Source organism: Pongo pygmaeus, chromosome 19 (assembly GCF_028885625.2).
Source record: "Pongo pygmaeus isolate AG05252 chromosome 19, NHGRI_mPonPyg2-v2.0_pri, whole genome shotgun sequence".
Lineage (NCBI taxonomy): Eukaryota > Metazoa > Chordata > Mammalia > Primates > Hominidae > Pongo > Pongo pygmaeus.
Window position 1 is genome coordinate 68,068,089 of NC_072392.2, and position 14,902 is coordinate 68,082,990.

General features: G+C 48.8%; 1 long non-coding RNA gene across 1 annotated transcript; it reads right to left on the reverse strand.

The window, feature by feature from the left end:
- Window positions 1–874: 874 nt before the first annotated feature.
- On the reverse strand, window positions 875–11,208 carry LOC134738616 (uncharacterized). Its single transcript, XR_010124480.1, has 2 exons — window positions 10,868–11,208; window positions 875–1,503 (listed from the first exon to the last, which is right to left on the reverse strand). It is a non-coding gene; the product is annotated as an uncharacterized LOC134738616 (long non-coding RNA).
- Window positions 11,209–14,902: the final 3,694 nt, after the last annotated feature.

Below are 14,902 nucleotides of genomic sequence, written 5' to 3' on the forward strand. Positions count from 1 at the left end.
AAAATTCACAGTCAGACACAGTTCTCCAGCCGGATTCTTCTCTTGTCCACCCTCAGGCCATTCTCTCTCAATGTGCTGATAGCAATCTTGAGGTTCTCAGGCCTGGGGAAGGACACTCCCTGACTCTGACCTTGCCTAAGGTTGAGGCTTCATGGGCCTTTGCTGCTCAAAGGCCTTTAAGCTATGATTTCCTTCTGTTTGGCATCTAGAAGCCATCAATGTTCCTAACCAAGACCCCGAATTCCGGGAGTCCCTATTTCGTCTTAGTTTTGCTTGCAAATCAGCCAGTGCTCACTGGTCCCATCTTATTCTTCTGAGACCTTGTTAAGTGCTGCCTGTACTTTATGACTTCTTCCCTTAGAGCTACAGGGTCAGAGGACAGCTGGCCTGTTTATCTCAGGCAACTATTTTACCAAATGTTTTGCTGTTGCCTAGCATGGGTCTCCATCTTTCCAAACCCTGTCTGACAAAGGTTTTCTCACCACCTTCCCCAACTACAAAACCAATGCCACACATTTTAGATTTTCATTATGGCAATATCCCGCTCCCAGTACCAATTCTATCTTAGTTAAAGTAACACTAACTCATGGAAGAGATATCCCCTGCCAAATTTCAGTTGCTAAACACAGTACAGGTTTATTTCTTACTCCATAAAAGGAGGATGGGGGCAAGGAATTAGGGGGCCTCCATTTCTGCTGTAAGAAACGGACAACCCCGATTCCTTGCACCCCATCTGCGTTTCTTGTCTGGGTTTCTTACAGTGTCTCAGACAACGGGAGGCTGTGCCACTTTCAACATGTGGCTCCTAAAGGCGATCTGAACATCAGAATCCAGGCAGCAAATAAGAGAGAGAGAAGAGTAGCTGTGGCCCTACTTTAGTAGATAAAGTTTTATTGAAACAGACACATTTACTTATTGCTTATGGCTGTCTTCACACAACAACGGCAGAGTTGATTAGGTGCAATAGAGATGGCATGGCTCATGAAGTCTAAAACCATTACCATCTGGTCCTTTGCAGAAAAAGTCGGCCAACACCTAGAGGAGAGGATTGGAGAGCTAAGGGTAGATTTTCATGGGCCAGACCTGGAAGTGGCTTTGCCACTTTACTCACATTCCGCTGGACAGAAAGCAGCCCCCTTGATGGAGGGAGGCTGCAAAGTGTGTTCTTTTGTTTTGTTTTGTTTTTTGAGACCAAGTCTGCCTCTGTTGCCCAGGCTGGAGTGCAGTGATGTGATCTTGGCTCACTGCAACCTTGAACTCCCAGGCTCCAGCAATCCTCCCACCTCAGCCTCCCAAGTAGCTGGGACTACAGGCACACACCACCATGCCCAGCTAATTTTTGTTGTTGTTGTTGTTGTTTGGTAGAGACGGGTTTCCGCTACGTTGGCCAGGCTGGTCTTGAACTCCTGGGCTCCAGCAATCTGCCTGCCTTGATCTCCTAAAGTACTAGGGTTACAGGCGTGAGCCACTGTGCCTGGCCCAAAGTATATTCTGGATGTGTCCCTAGAAGGAAAGGGAAACAGCTGGAGTTATCATCTGGTCGTTCTCTGCACAAGCACCATCCAGGTCCTGAGGATTTCTGACTGGGCACTTATGGGTCCAACTTCCTTCCTCAACTTCACATCCATGTTTCTAGAAATCTGCCAGTCATCTCACCCTTCGTGTCCTCAAACAGAACCTGATCCTTTTCCCTCCGAGCTGGCTTCTCCTTCTGTGCTCACTCTCAGTTAATAGTCCATCATTCACTCCAGTGCCCAAACTGGAACCCCCAGGAATGCCCATGGCCCTCCCAGTTCCTCAGCCTCATAACGCAACACTCTCCTAGCAGATATCATTGCTTCCTCTTCTCCGTAGCCTGCCACAGCCTCAGCGCAGGTTCTAGTATTCGTCTTGTTACTTGTCTCAATGACCAGAAACATCCCTGAAGCTTGCTCACAATTGTCTGAGTTCAGCTTCTTCAAAATCTCTTTTAACTAAATTGCTCCCCCATGTTAACTCTTGCTGTCCCCAAAGGACATGAACACATCACCTAAGGTCACCCATCTACACAGTGGCAGAGCTCAGATGGGAACTTTGGCTTATGAGCCTTCATGGGCCTCACTCTCCCATTCTTTGCAGGATAAAGCGCCAGGAAGCACAAAGAAAATTCTTTGCATAGCAGAAACTCTCAAATGGTAGAAAGTGAGCAACCCCATTTCCACACCCTCAGAGAAGAATTTTGCAGTGGGCTGAGCAGTTTTGCTCTGTGGGAACACAGCATATATACCTCTTATGGGTTCTCTGTTTCCTTTTTTTTTTTTTTTTTTTTTTTTTTGAGGCAGAGTCTCACTCTGTCACCTAGGCTGGAGTACAGTTGCATAATCTCAGCTCACTGCAACCTCTACCTCCTGGGTTCAAGTGATTCTCCTGCCTCAGCCTCCCAAGTAGCTGGGACTACAGGCATTCACCACTACTCCCAGCTCATTTTTGTATTTTCAGTAGAGATGGGGTTTCACAATGTTGGCCAGGCTGGTCTTGAACTCCTGACCTCAGGTGATCCGCCCGCCTTGGCCTCCCAAAGTGCTGGGATTATAGGTGTGAGCCACCACACCCGGCTGTTTCCTTTTTTTGAGACAGGGCTCCACTCTGTCTCGCAGGCTAAAGTGCAGTGGTGCAATCATAGTTCACTGCAGCCTCAAACTCCCAGGCTCAAGTGATCTCCTGCCTCACCCTCTCGAGTAGTTGGGACTGCAGGCATATGTGCCACCACGCCTGGCTAATTTTTTTTTTTTAATAGGGTCTTGTTCTGTTGTCCAGGCTGGAGTGCAACGGCATGATCTCAGCTCACTGCAACCTCTGGCTCCTGGGTTCAAGTGATTCTCCTGCCTCAGCCTCCCAAGTAGTTGGGATTACAGGCATGCACCAACACGCCTGGCTAATTTTTGTATTTTTAGTAGAGATGGGAATTCACCATGTTGGCCAGGCTGGTCTGGAGCTTCTGACCTCAGGTGCTCCACCTGCCTCAGCCTCCCACAGTGCTGGGGTTATAGGCATGAGCCACAGCGCCCTGCAAAGAGATTCTTCCTCTAGGACAAAGCCCTCCCCCAAAGACCCCTGAGGGTCACTGCGAGGCCGCTCCTCTTCCCTCCCCTTCCTAATGGTATAGCAGCCATTCTGTGGGACAAAAAGAAGACAAACTGAGGCAGGTCCTCCTGGGAGTCTGAGACTGGTCCTCGGGGCTGCCTGAGTGACCTCCTACCCAATTCCGATTCCCTGGCACTCCCCACCACCCTCTACTACTCCTTGTGACACCGTCCTTCTGTAAAATCATCTTCTCTTTTACACGTGTTTGCTTATTCATTACCTGTCTCTTCTACCTGGAGGTAAGGAACCAAATTAGACTGGCAACACCGCCTCTTGTTCTCCGCTATTTCCAGCATCCAGAAAAGTGTCCGGCTTATCCTTTGTGCTCCATAAATTTTTGCTGAATGAATGAATAAATGAACTCGTGAATGAACAGGATGGCTCATGAAACCCTGACGGCCTCCTGCTTCCCCCACACTGTGGAAGGTGGGGCTCCCCAAGCCTGCACTCCTACCTGAGATGCCAGTCTCTCTGTCTACCTCAGACACCAGGTTCCAAAGACCCTGTGCTCTCAGATACCTTTTATGTCTAAAGCAGAGGCTCTACCCCAGCACTCCCCATCTCACTAGACAGTAACTCCATTTACCCGCTTGTTCAAGTTCAAAATGTCAGTCATCCTTGGCGGGGCGCGGTGGCTCATGCCTATAATCTCAGCACCTTGGGAGGCCAAGGCGGGCAGATCACCTGAGGTCAGAAGTTTAAGACCAGCCTGGCCAACACGGTGAAACCCCCTCTCTACTAAAAAACACAAAAATTAGCCGGGCGTGGTGGCACGCACCTGTAATCCCAGTTACTTGTGAGGCTGAAGCAGGAGAACTGCTTGAACCCAGAAGGAGGAGGACGTAGTGAGCCAAGATTGCACCACTGCACTCCAGCCTGGGTGACAGAGTGAGACTCCATTCCAAAAAAAAAAAATAGTGTCAGTCATTTTTGACTCCTACCTCCCTTTCCTCCAATGCATTGGCGAATCCTATTTGGGCCCCCTTCAGCATGCATCCTGAATCTGACCACCATGGCTACCACGAACTCTCGCCTTGACGATGGCAATACCCTCCTAAGGGGACTCCCCACTTCCCTTCTTCCCCTTCTCCAACCCAGGTTCTGTCTGCACGTGGGGTGTTGGAAATATCATTCGGATTGCCTCACCTCCCTGCCTGCGACCCACTAACAGTCCTCTCTCTGCTTTGCTCACTCTGTTCCAGCCACTGAAACTGTCCCCACAGGGTTAACAAGAATCACATGTCAGGTTCTGGACAGAAATAGAGTTATAATTAAGCTTTAATTCAGCTGCACTCTGACCCACTTCCTTGTTGCTGAGATTCACATAGCACTAGATATTGATCACTTGCCTCCCCGTTGTCCCTACACATAGTATTTCTTTTTCTTTTTTTTTCTTTGAGATGTAGTTTCACTCTTGTTGCCCAGGCTGGAGTGCAGTGGTGCGATCTCGGCTCACTGCAACCTCTGCCTCCGGGGTTCATGCGATTCTCCTACCTCATCCTCCCGAGTAGATGGGAGAATCGCTTGAACCCAAGAGGCAGGGATTGCAGTGAGCCGAGGTCACACCACTGCACTCCAGCCTGGACGACAGAGAGAGACTCTGTCTCAAAACAAACAAACAAACAAAAAAACTTTAAAAGGGCAAAGCCTTAGTCTACTTTATGTGCAGCTGCCTCACAGTGTCTAGAACAGAGCCTGCACACTGCAGGTGCTCCACAAATGTCTGCTGAATGAAAATGGGATGGTGGCTGGTGGAGAGAGTTACTGATGGTGGCAGGTCGCTGTGCAGGAGGAGGCCTGGGATTTGGAGCTCAGATCAAGGGGCTGTAATCACGTGTGCAAGGGCCCCAGTGCTTTACTCCCTGTGTCTTTACCGTGTGCATCTACCATCCCTAGTGCCCTCCCACTCAGACTCTGGGCTCAGCCACGTGCTTGCTGTGGCCAGCAGGATGTTAGCAGACCAGAGGCAGGCAGAGGGCTTAGCATCTCCATCTGTTCTTGCCCTGAGCTCCACTATGAGAACATGCCCAGGCAGGCCTGCTGGAGGATGAGAGACCCATGGATATGTGAGGAAAGAACATTCCGGACCAAGGGAACGGGCAGTGCAAAGGCCCTCCTTCTGGATAGGAGCTTGCCTGGTGTACTTGAGAAGGCGCACAGGGCCAGTGGGGCTGCGGCCAAGTGAGAGAGGGGACCCCGTTGCAGGAGCTCCTGGGACCCAGACTGTGGAGGGCTTTGTAGACCATTGCAAGACTTAGGCACTTACTCTAAGCAAAATGAGAAGCAGAGGCCTGGCAAGCTCTGACTTCCATGCAAAAAGGATCACTTTATTGCTGAGAAAGAAGAGATATGGGGGCGGTGCAGAAGCAGGGAGACCAGTGGGAATGGGAGGGGACATTGCAATAATCAGACTAGGGTGGCCGCAGCGGAGGTGGGGAGAAGAGGTTGGATCTGACTGTGCTGTGAGGTCGGAGCTCAGAGGATGGGGTGGGGGTCAGTGAGAGGAGGTGAGGGGTTCTGAGCTGAAGAACACCAAGGCTCAGCCTGGCCCTGCCTGATGGCCCCACCCAGAGATCCCCAGCTCCCTCTGCTCCTGCTGCATTGGCCGTTGTTTCCATCCCCCGAACACATTCCCCTATCTCCTGCCTCAGAGGTCTCAGTACTTGCCACTGCCTCTTTCCCCTCGCTCTTGGCCAGGCTAAATCCATCATTTGGGTCACAGCTTAAATGTTCTTCCAGAGGCCTTCCTGGGACCCCCACCCATCCCACCCCTATGGATTGTCTTCTCTGTCATCCTTCCTCCTCCTACCCTGTTCTTTCCCTTTCCAGCGCTCCTTGTAATCACGTATGTAATCCTGTGGTTATTGGTTTAATGTCTGCTCCATTAGATCACCAGGGAGCAGGGCCCGACAGGCTGTGTGGGGTCAAGTCCCTGTTATTCCCATCTAGACCTGTGTGAACTGGGGAAAGCTACTAAACCACTGGGCCTCAGTCTCTTCCTTGGAAAAATGGCAGTAAGGCCCAAGGCAATCCTCCAGGTAGAGCGCTGAGCTCAGTGCCTGGCCCACTGTTCAGTACATGTTAGCTACGATGGGGGCCGTGGAAAGGAGGCCGATGTATTTATCTGGAAGCGCTCAGGCTGTTCAGATGACTTCACTGTATTTGGCAAGCTCTCCGAGTGGCATAAACAAACAGCACTCTGAGTAGACTGCTCAAATGAGGCAGGTTTGAAACTGCCTCTTGGCAAATGCAAATTCAGGGAAATTAGAGAGATGTGTGCATTTGCTGATTTTAGTTGCTTGTCATCCAAATACCCATTGAGAGAGGAGGATACAAATCTCAAGATGGGCCGGAGGCAGTGTTCCCCCTATGGAAGCCTAAGGGGGCCAAAGATCCAATTCCTGCAGGGGGTGCTTGGGCACTCAGCCTTGGTTCATCCTGCCTAGGACTTTGACACTGATTGAGGGTCATTGAGAAGCTGGGACCATTGAGGTGTCGCTCCTTTAATGTTGGGGTCCCAGCTGCCACCATCAAAGGGCAGTGGTGGTTGTGAGGTTGGCATGATTGTCCTCATAAGCCCCTCCCTGTGATTCTGCCTCCCAGCCTTCTGGGTTCCTGCCCAATTTGTCAGGCTGGTTCTCCAGTTTACCCTGTGACTCTATGAACCACCCATCATCCTTCCAGAAAATTATTTTTGGGCTATAGTTAACCAGGGTTGTTTTCTATTGTTTACAACCAGGATCGTCTCCCCTCCCAGAAGGGGCTGAGTACCAATCCTCAGAAAACCTCTTCCACCACCTTGGCTCTGCCCTACTCATTACTGGGAGCACAAACTTCCCTAGGGTGCTATGGGGCGGGCATGTTTTAGTCTGTACTAGGAGTACCCTGAAAATAGGGCAAAAGGTGTGGCAAGCTAGATTAGGAAATGTTACCCAGCCTTCTTTCTCTAGCATGTCATACCACCCCGCCCCAATGCAGGTGGCAGCAAGGATGTCCTTGGGGCAGGAATGTTTCAGAAGAAATGGAGAGAGAAGCCAGTGGAGCTAGGTCTTGGATATTGAGCTTCAAAGTTGAGGTCTTTGCCTCAGTAAAAACACTGATCGCGCAATGGCTCTCTCTTCCCCACTCCAGCCCTGTTGTCTGGGCTGCAGTAGGGGCACTGCAGAGCTCAGGGAGTAGAGGGGCCTGCTTCCTGGTGCAGGCACCGAGGTACCATCTCCCAGAACACCCTCATGTCTTTACACGTAAGGAGACATGCTGCTGTGGCTTCTCTGGTCAGAGAGGGCCTGAGACAACCCCCTCCCCACAGTTTCCCACTGAAGTAGCTGAGAGAGGATTCTGGGACCACATGAAGCTCAGGATCAGGATAGTATAACAAGCAGGCCGGGTGGGCCGCGGGCCCTGGTGGTGAATGCTGATGGGGTGGACACGGGCAGTAATGAATCCAGTGTGAACGGACATGGGCAAATGATGCCCAATAGGGCCAGAGACCATCTTTACAAATACCAGCAGAGAAAACGAGAATGACCAAGATCAGAGCCCTCTCCCTGCTGACACCATTAGCTGGGACCCCAGGGCAAAGGGGGAGGCAAAAACTTAGAATTGACTGAAGAGGCCAGGCGTGGTGGCTCACGCCTGTAATCCTAGCACTTTGGGAGACCGAGGCGGGTGGATCACAAGGTCAAGAGTTGGAATCGAGCCTGGCCAACATGGTGAAACCCCATCTCTACTAAGAATACAAAAATTAGCCAGGTATGGTGACACATGCCTGTAATCCCAGCTACTCGGGAGGCTGAGGCAGGAGAATCACTTGAACCCGGGAGGCAGAGGTTGCAGTGAGCAGAGATTGCACCACTGCACTCCAGCCTGGGCGACAGAGCAAGACTCCGTCCCGGAAAAAAAAGAATTGACTGAAGAAACCCTGAATTCTGTAATAAAAATGTTTCCACATTGTGCAACATGGGAAATGGAGGTGGAAATCCAAGTCAGTTATAGAAAATAAAAACGTTCACACATCTGACTTTGTAACTCATGAAGCTTGTGCCCCTACAAGGAGATCTCACCCCATGTAACCCGGGTGCCACCCCATTACCTAAGAAAACAGACAGGCCTGGAGAGCTTTAGGGAGAGTTGTGCAGGGACAGACTTTGAACCCTTGTAAAGTGACTTGCTTTTATTAGGCACATACTGTATACCAGGCACATTGCTGAACACTACATATTATTTATTTTTCTTTTCTTTCTTTCATTTTTTTTTTTGACAGAGTCTCACTCTGTTGCCCAGGCTGGAGTGCAATGGTGCGATCTCAGCTCACTGCAACCTCCATCTCCCAGGTTCAGGTGATTCTCGTGCCTCAGGCTCCCAAACTATATATTATTTCTTTCTATTTTTGTTTGTTCGTTTTGTTTTGTTTTGTTTTTGAGACAGTGTCTCAATTGGTTGCCCAGGCTGGAGTGCAGTGGTGCGATCTCAGCTCACTGCAAGCTCAGCCTCTGGAGTAACTGGGATCATAGATGTGTGTCACGATGCCTGGCTAATTTTTGTATTTTCATTAGAGACGGTGTTTCGCCATGTTGCCCAGGCTGGTCTCAAACTGCTGGCCTCAAGTGATCCGCCCGCCTTGGCCTCCCAAATTGCTGGGATTACAGGCATGAGCCACCATGCCCAGCCTACATATTCTTTCTAAGTGAGGTGGAAATTATTATTTTCATTTTGCAGACAAGAAAACTACAGCACAGTTGCTGAATGAGGGAGCCAGGGTGCATTGGGCTGATTTCCCACAGAACAGTTTATGGACTCCTTGGATAACCAGGAATACTGCTCTGGGGCATTACACCCAAAGGTGGTGCTGGGAGAGATGGGAGGCTAGGGAGGGACTGAATTAAAAACACAGGTTCTTGGAGGAAGCTCAGGCAGGAGTGGGGCGGCCCCTGGTGGACATGGGGAGAATGGCAACTCGGTGGTGCGGACCTGCCCTGCCCAGTGGCCTTGCATGGGAGTGGCAGGGAAGCAAAGGGGCAGGCTCAAGAGGAGGTGTTGAGAGGGACTCCCATGTTGGAGCTCAGTGCTGGGACAGCAAAGGCTACTCCTGGGGCGGGGGGCGGGGGGCGGTATGGGAAGGAGCATTTCATGAGGACAGACAAGAGGAAGGAAGCTGACCTTCACTGAGCGTTGACTATGCTCACAAGATACAGGTGGGAAACGATAGCGACTTTTAAAATGGGAAGAGACCTTGCGCGGTGGCTCATGTCTGTAATCCCAGCACTTTGGGAGGCCGAGGTGGGCAGATCACTTGAGGTCAGGAGTTCGAGACCAGCCTGGCCAGCATGGTGAAACCCCATCTCTACTAAAAATGCAAACAAATTAGTGGGACATCATGGCACATGCCTGTAATCCCAGCTACCTGGGAGGCTGAGGCAGGAGAATCGCTTGAACCCGAGAGGCAGCGGTTGCAGTGAGCCGAGTTCCCACCACTGCGCTCCAGCCTCCTGGGCGACAGACCAAGACTCCATCTCAAAAAAAAAAAAAAAAAAGAAAAAAAGAAAAAAGAAAAAAGGGCAAAGATACCCAGGCACATACGAACCAAAAGAAAACCAAGGTCATGACATGAAGCTCAAAAAATTATATGAAACACGACAGATCTCTTTGTACTAATAAAAGAGAAAGACCCCAGAAAATAAAATGTGCACCAAGTAACATAATGTAAAACACATAGGCCGGGATCGGTGGCTCACGCCTGTAATCCCAGCACTTTGGGAGGCCAAGGCGGGCAGATCATGAGGTCAGGAGATCGAGACCATCCTGGCTAACATGGTGAAACCCCGTCTCTACTAAAAATACAAAAAATTAGCCGGGCGTGCTGGCGGGTGCCTGTAGTCCCAGCTACTTGGGAGGCTGAGGCAGGAGAATGGCGTGAACCCGGGAGGCGGAGCTTGCAGTGAGCCGAGATGCAGCCACTGCACTCCAGCCTGGGCGACAGAGTACGACTCCGTCTCAAAAAAAAAAAAAAAAAAAAAGTGCACATCAAGAAAGTGAAGAGACAATCCACAGAATGGGAGAAAATATTCATAAATCATATACCTGATCAGGGACTTGTAACCAGAATATGTAAAAAGGCTCTTACAACTCAAAAAGAAGACAACCCAATTTTAAAATAGGCAAAGGCCAGGCACGGTGGCTCACGCCTGTAATCCCAGCACTTTGGGAGGCCAAGGCAGGCAGAACACTTGACGTCAGGAGTCCTAGACAGCCTGGCCAACATGGTGAAACCCCATCTCTACTAAAAATACAAAAATTAGCCTGACACGGTGGCAGGAGCCTGTAATCACAGTTATTCGAGAGGCTGAAGCAGGAGGATCACTTGAACCCGGAAGGCGGAGGTTGCAGTGAGCCAAGATCACATCACTGCGCTCCAGCCTGGGCGACAGAGTGAGACTCAGTCTCAATAAAATAAAATAAAATATAAAATAAAATAAAATAAAATAAAATAAAATAAAATAAAATAAAGTAAAATAAAATAAAATATAAAATAAAATAATAATAAAATAAAATAAAATAATAAAATAAAATAGGCAAATTATTTGAATAGATGTTTCTCTAAAGAAGACATGCAAATGGCCAATAAACACATGAAGAGATGTTCAACATCACTAGTCATTGGGGAAATGCAAATCAAAACCAAAATAAGATACCACTTCACGCTCACTGGTATAGCTATAGTTTAAAAGACAAATAAAAAATAGACCTTCTCAATCCCCTTGTCTCTGTGAATTTCCGCTGGGAAAAGCGATGCACTGGCGAAAGCCGTGTGAGGGGGGCCTTTTGCTCCAGAGAGACAGCGCGAGAGCCCCAGTGGGAACCACCCCGAGACCCAGAAGATCGAATACGCCACTGCCCTGCGCGGCCGCCACACTCGCCGGGATCGGCCGGGTTTGAAGACGCGCCATGGAAGTCAGAGGGGTCTGACGACGTCGTCGCCCTGCTACTGCGCCTTGGCGGCCGCGCTCCGTCTGGAGACTTCCTCGTGACGCATACGCAGCCTGGCCGCCAAGAAGACCGTCGCCTGCCTGGGACGGCCGCCCTGGACACCCGGAAGCCAGGAGATTTCCAATGAGGCCCTTCGCTGCCTGATCTTCTGCCCAAAAACTGGGTTTCCATAATGCGTCCGCTCTGTTCCCATGCCACCCAAGAGGCTGTGGCTGAGCAGCGCTTCTGACACATTGCTCTCTTTAGTCTGTTCTCGGAATAAAATCCAACGCCAGTGCAAAATAATAATAATAATAAACATAGGGCCAGGCACGGTGGCTTACGCCTGTAATCCCAGCACTTTGGGAGGCTGAGGCAGGCGGATCACTAGGTTAAGAGTTCCAGACCAGCCTGGCCAACATAGTGAAACCCGGTCTCTACTAAAAATACAAAAAATTAGCCGGGCCTGGTGGCACGCCCCTGTAATCCCAGCTACTCGGGAGGCTGAGGCAGGAGAATCGCTTTGAACCCAGGAGGCAGAGCTTGCGGAGAGCAAAGATTGCACCATTGCACTCCAGCCTGGGCAACAGAGCAAGAATCTGTCTCAAATAATAATAATAATAATAATTAATAAAGGCCAGGCATGGTGGTTCACACCTGTAATCCCAGCACTTTGGGAGGCTGAGGCAGGTGGATCACTTGAGATCAGGAGTCCAAGACCAGCCTGGCCAACATGGCGAAACCCCATCTCTACTAAAAATACAAAAAAAATTAGCCAGGCATGGGGGCGCACGCCTGTAATCCTAGCTACTTGGGAGGCTGAGGCACAAGAATCACTTGAACCCGGGAGGCAGAGATTGTGGTGAACCGAGATTGTGCCACTGCACTCCAGCCGGGGTGACAGTGAGACTGTCTCAAAAAACACAAACATACACATAGTGAACCCCCATCTCTACTAAAAATACAAAAAAAATTACCGGGCACGGTGGCAGGCTCCTGTAGTCCCAGCTACTTGGGAGACAGGCAGGAGAATCGCTTGAATCCAGGAGGCAGAGGTTGCAGTGAGCTGAGATCACGCCACTGCATTCCGGCTAGGGGGACAGAGTGAAACTGTGTCTCAAAAAAAAAAAAAAAAAAAAACCCTACAAAACATATACACAGATTTTTTTTTTTTTTTTTTTTTTTTTTTTGAGATAAGATCTTGCTCTGTTGCCTAGGCTGGAGTGCAGTGGTGAGATCTCAGTTCACTGCAGCCTACACCTCCTGGGCCCAAGCGATCCTCCCATCTTAGCCTCCCAAGCAGCTGGGACTATAGGCCTGTTGTTGTTGTTTATTTGAGGCAAGGTCTCATTTTGTCACCCAGCTGGGAGGGTAGTGGCACCATCACGGCTCACTGAAGCCTCGACCTCCTCCTAGGCTCAAGCAATCGTCCCATCTCAGCCTCTTGAGTAGCTAGGACTAGAGGCACCACCAACATACCTAGGTAATTTTTCTTTTTTTTTTTTTTTAGAGACAGAGTCTCGCTGCCTTGCCCAGGCTGGTCTTGAACTCCTGGGCTCAAGCAATCCTCCCAACTCAGCCTCCCAAAGTGCTAGGATTACAAGCATGAACCACTGTGCCCAGCCAGAAAAACTCTAAAATGCATAGAAAAATAGACAAATAGAAACACCTCTCAGCCCGTATCAGATACTTCTAAAACAAAACAATAAGGTTCCTCAGAAGTTCATGTCACAATCAATGGCTCCAGCTTTACAAGGGCCACAAACTTATATTGCGAACCAACCACATGCCAGGTATTGTTCAAAGCCCTGGGGACACAACTGGGGGGAAAATCTCTGTTCCTGTGTAGCTCACATTCTACAACAAATATTCACTCAACAAGTATGGGGCATCCTTTTGTTCCAGGCACTGTTCTGACCTATGCGCTGGGCACACATCATTAAACAAATGATAATAATGTAAGGTTTATAGATTTACAAAAATCGACCCGGAGTAAGAAGGAAATCTCTATAAGTTTAGAGCAGCCTAGGCAACATTGTGAAACCCTGTCTCTACAAAAAAAAATAAAACATAAACTAGCCAAGCATGCTGGCATGGGCCTGTAGTCCTAGCTACTTGGAAGGCTGAGATGAGAGTGTCACTTGAGCCCAGGAGATCAAGCCTGCACGGGCCATCATCACATCACTGCACTCTAGCCTGGGCAATAGAGCGACATCCCGTCTCAAATAAATAATACAGGCCTATTCTTTGACCACAGTTGAAAAAATTAGAAATAGATAATAAAAGCAGAAAACAAAAATCCCCAATCACTGAGAAACTTCAAAGCTTCATATATTGTCATAAACAACTTTATCTTCAAAGAGAACATTCAAACTCCCACTGCAGACTGTTTGGGAAGTGAGTTTATATTCATATGAAGCATACACATACGTCGTAACTATGTGATACTAGTTATTCCAAGTGCACTGCCAAAGTCAGGGCCAGAAGGGGTTGTTCGTGGTCATTACTGTTATTTGACATTTTTTCTAGAAGGAACAGTCTATACAATTATACAAGAGAACAAGACAAGAAGCGCTATTGCTTACAAACCACATCAGATTGGCAAAGATTAGGGCGGCAGTTCCCACCACCATCAAACATGGAGTGAAACAGCTCCGTCATGGTCTGTCCATAGAGGCCCAGCTTGGTCCCAGCCTGCTCTTGCTTCAGTCCTGAAGCTTCTTGTAGAAACACACAAGTGCTCAGGGAGTCAAGGGCCTGGAAACAGTTGTGCATCAAAGAGAAATTAGCTAAAAAAAATTCCACAGCCACACTCTAGAATACTCTTATGCTGCCAATAAAAGAGGTAGATTGATATAAACCCATGGTTCTCCACTGGAGGCGATTTTGCCCTCCAGAGGACATTTGACAACATCTAGAGACATTCTTTATTATCCGCAGTGGGGTGGAAGGTGTTAGTTGCATCTTGTGGGTAGAAGCCAGGGATGCTGCTCAACATCTTGCCATACACAGTACAGCTTCCCTCCAACAAAGAATGATCCGGCATCAAATATCAGTAGTGGGCCCAATGCAGCGGCTCACACCTGTAATCCCAGCACTTTGGGAGGCCGAGATGGGCAGATCACCTAAGGCCAGGAGTTCCACACCAGCCTGGCCAATATAGTGAAACCCCATCTCCACTAAAAATGCAAAAATTAGCTGGGTGTGGTGGTGCACACCTGTAGTCCCAGCTACTCTGAAGACTGAGCGGGAGAATCACTTGAACCCGGGGGGTGGAGGTTGCAGTGAGCTGAGATTGTGCCACTGCACTCCAACTTAGGCGACAGAGTGAGACTCCTTCTCAAACACACACACACACACACACACACACACAAACACAAATATCAGTAGTATCCAAACTGAGAAACCCTGGTATAATGTAACATGGAGATATATACACAATGAATTGTTAATAAAAAAGTAAGTTCAGAACCCAATTTATACCATGACCCCATATTTTTTCTTAATATACCTGTACTGGTATATACCTAGAAAAAATTTTAGAAAATTCATATCAAACTGCTCATACATTCATCATTCTTTCATTCATTCAACAAATATGGGCACCATCGTGTCTCAGGAACTGTTCTGACCTATGCGCTGGGCACCCATCATTAAACAAAACAGACAAGGCCCATGCTTTTGTGGGAACCATTGTGTCTTAGTGGGAGACACCTGGGAGGGGTGTCTTATTTTAGGAGGCTATAAAAAGATACCATCAACTGGTGCCTTAAACAACAGGCATTTTTTTTTAATAAATTTTTTTTAGATAGAG